At 36.6% G+C, this 4,101-nt stretch overlaps 1 long non-coding RNA gene across 1 annotated transcript; it reads left to right on the forward strand.

The window, feature by feature from the left end:
• Positions 1 to 740: 740 nt before the first annotated feature.
• On the forward strand, positions 741 to 1,470 carry LOC134214019 (uncharacterized). The gene is made up of 3 exons (XR_009979604.1): positions 741 to 990; positions 1,057 to 1,219; positions 1,307 to 1,470. It is a non-coding gene; the product is annotated as an uncharacterized LOC134214019 (long non-coding RNA).
• Positions 1,471 to 4,101: the final 2,631 nt, after the last annotated feature.

Genomic DNA, 4,101 nt, shown 5'->3' on the forward strand with positions numbered 1-4,101 from the left:
AATGTGGCTAAACAACCGCTTTTGGAATAAATGGTCTTTTTCAAGTGTAACATTTTATGTCACAAATTGCATCATCGCTATCCATCTACAGGAGAAAATTTGATAATTGAGAAGAGTCTTGTATGTAATATGGGTTCATAATTTTCCCTAAATGTTATGTATTTTGCAATATAGGTATGTACACAAATGGCGATGGTAACTGAACTGCCTATAAACGCATATTTAAAATAATTCAATATTTATATAACAAAACTAAATTCGTTCAAAATATTAATTATTACTATTTTACCTATAATTTTAGCTCCGAGATGATAGTGTGATAAATGAATATATATTGATCTGAATAAATACTAAATAATAAATATATAATAATAAAAATAAATAAATATATATAATGTGGCGTACACACGCTCAAACACGTTGAACCAACATTGACTCCGCCCCCAAGCAAAAGGTTTGGTTGCTGCTTTGTTTGACAGTCTGTGAAGTTGTTCGAACAACCTTTTGACAGTTGACGGCTCCGTTGAAAAAAATCAAAGGGGTTTGATTTTGGTTTGACCTGTCGGGGCGCAGTCAAAGTTCGCCGAACATGTTTGAGCGTTTGTACACTGAGCCAAAATATCATCCTTGTATTAACTGAAATGTAATCCGCTTGACTCTCCATTTCTGTCCTTCTATTTACGAATGATGGAACGCTGCATCAGCAGAATCCATCTCTGATCAAAAGAAAATCATCCGCTTATCGACTGACGTTTTGGTTCAATAAATAAATGATATGTCATCTTCTTTTAGAATATGATGACAACAACTGAACATCATTCATTAATCGGATGATTCTTGTTTTGAATCAGCCCCTTAACGCGAATCATTTGATTTCAAAATAAATTTCAGATGCCGGGATCGAGTGGATGTGTGAGGTCATTATTAGAATATCGCCATTCTACACTCTACAGTCGACGCTCATGGTTCAGTGGTTTTGTTAAAATAATCGTAAGTATTTTAATATTTTAATATTGTGAAACAATATAGAAATAGAGTTTAAAATCTACTTTTCAGAGCAGTAACCGCAGCAATGCATCGTATTTATCGTTCTTCGAAGATTAGCTTCAACGGTTACCCAACAAGAAACTTTAATATCAAAAAGCTACTTAATGGCGAAAGTACGTTGCAAACCATCATTCCGCAACAGCAGAAACTGATGCAGTAAATTCTCACTACTGTAAGTATTTCGAGTCATTACGAATTCCTCCAAATAAATAAAATTTGAACATAAAGATAGAATATTAAGACACATTTATATTTTCAGGTCTGACCACCAACACAAAGCTTACGAGTTATTCCTCCCGCACAGTTCAGGTAGAAGTCCATTAAAGCTGCATAATGACGCGTGATTGTATTGAATACTGCTTTACGACAAAACACCGATGTTTGGATGCTTCTAACAAAAAAAATGTTGATCAAGTTATTAATGTTGTTGTTGATCAAGTTATTAATTATCAAGTGTAATTAATTGCCAATGAGCGCGTAATAAAAATAAAATGTGGCATATTATATTGTATTATATATTGATATTTATTTCAAACAAAATTAATACGAAAGGTATTTGAATATTCACAGCATTTTTTCAAAAACGGTACATACTGAATTCAATTCGAAAATCAGTTTATTTACAAACGATTCTCATACGGTTGCAATCTTATAAACATTTCTAATTAGAAAGAACTTATTTCCTTTTTCGGATGATTCGCATTCGACTTTCCTTCATCCGGTGTCGGACTGCACCGAATGACTATCATCTGCATTTCGAATGAAGATCGTTAAAGGGCGTGTGCAAATCAATATTCAGTCGATATCATGATGAGGTTTGGGTTCAGTGTAGTGAAGTTACACAAACCCGCATATATTTGTTGATGATTGTGGTTCGAGTTGGCGCGTCGGTCGTTCGTTGGTCGAATAAATTGAACGTCCGTGTTGCTGTTTGTAGAACATAGTTGATGCTTGACTAAACGAGGGGTGGAGTCAATGTTAGTCAATCTGCTTGATTGTGTGTACGCTGCATAATGTAGCGTACACACGCTCAAACACGTTGGACCAACATTGACTCGGCCCTAGGCCGGTTCACCTTGTAAAATACTTTTTTGTTTATGTTTTTTTGTTTGTAAATTTCCTCTGTTTAATTTCCTTTAAAAGATTTAACCGCTTATCCCCCTTTATAAAAATTATTAAGTCTAATAGTCATTCCCCCTATTTCAGGAACTTGCAGCCTTGCCGGTCAAGCATGTCCCCATGTCTACCCCTCTTCACCTCGACCAAGAATGTCGTCATGCTTTGCACGGAGCTTGGTAGGATTGGCCCTCTGTTCAAGCTGTGCGATGAGATCGACGAAGATCAACTGTAACACCGGAGCCGACAACCAGGAACTTGGCCCAGAAATGTGAGTTTTATTCACATGATGTTCCTGGAACCAAGCCTCTGAAGGTCATTATTCGTGGCCTCCCAGAGTACACCCCGGAGGCAATTGTCGATGAACTGCAAGCTAATAAGTTGAGGCCAATGGCGCATTTGGAGAAGGGCTCCAACTCAGTGGCGGACCTTCTACTTTCCACATAATTGTGGAGTGGGAGAGATACCGCCCTAAGAAACGTGACGTGACGCAGTGTGGCAACTGCCTTGCGTTCAGCCACGGAACCAGAAACTACCACATGAAGCCTCGCTTTGGGGGCCGTCCAGAAACCACGTGGTCATATATGGGGGGAGGGGGGTTTGGAAAATGACCACGATAAGCCACATGGGGGGACGGGGGGGTGTTGCTCTCGAACCACGTGGTTTTTTTTACATGAAAAACTTTTGGTGAATAACAATAGCGGTGTGAAAAATACAAATCATTAAAATTTAATTATTTAATCATTAAACGCAAAGCGCATCTCAGGGCCGATGCCCACGTAACGTCTTTTCAACTCAGCGTTGAAAAGACGTACGTGTGCATCGAGAAAAACGGTAACGCAGCGTCAGTTGTAACGCCGATGCATATCTGCGTTATTTGACCATCTTAGCCTTAGATCCTTTTTCCATAAAAAAATTAACGAAAAAACAGGTTGCGATTCAGTCTCAATTTCCACAAAAAAAAATATTTAAAAAAAAAATCCGCTGAGGATGGTTTTTGGCATCACGCCGCCGACACTTTTGCATCAGCGTACTGCAGCTACAATTTTGAAAAATGTTCATGTTTTTACAATAATCCAAGAAAAAAACTTCAAAAGAATTTCTTGTGGATATTCAGGAAAAATCCAATAAAGAAATTTCCTGTAAAAACTTTGACATTACTTCATACAATCCTGATAAAATGCTGGCATTCAGAATGATTTTTGAACAATTCTCTCTGAAAAATTTCGCTTGAAAAATTTTCTACAAATTGTTAATGAAAAAAAACATTTCCAGTGTAAATTCCGAAAAAATTTCCTTAAAACTCCGAAAAAAATTCCATATGAATTCTGTCTGAAAATTCAAAACAGTCCCGTGGGAAATACATATAATTTTCGGTGGAAAAAATGTTCATATTGTCATATCTTTTTTACATTCTAATGAATTTCTTCGACAAGTTCTTTCGAATTTTCACCAGAAATTCTTCTTCATTTCCAAAAGAAGTTTTTTGAACATTTTATGGAGTGCACTTCAAACTGTTCAGTCTCCAGTTAGCTTTGCGAGCAAAGGCGTAGGATTGCCAATCCGCAGATGACGAGTTCGATTCTCGTTCCTGTCTAGGATGTTTTCGGGTGGGAAACATTCTCGACACCCTAGGTATAGTGTATCCATCGTACTTGCTACACAAGATATATGATCGTGCAATGGCTGGCAAATAAAAGCTTATTTTATTTATAACTGAGGAAATGCTAACAGAATATACTAAGTTGAAAAGCAGACCAACTTCCAGTTGGAATATGGAGCCATAGAAGAAGAAGAAGACTTCTAAATTTTTCAAGAAAAAATCTTCTGAATTTCTGAAAGATATTAAATAATCAATGCCACATGAAACACTTTGATATTTCCGTTGATTTTTTGTTTTTGGATTTTTTTTTTCAAATTTGGAATTTTGAAATGAAA

Source organism: Armigeres subalbatus, chromosome 2 (assembly GCF_024139115.2).
Source record: "Armigeres subalbatus isolate Guangzhou_Male chromosome 2, GZ_Asu_2, whole genome shotgun sequence".
NCBI classification, from domain to species: domain Eukaryota; kingdom Metazoa; phylum Arthropoda; class Insecta; order Diptera; family Culicidae; genus Armigeres; species Armigeres subalbatus.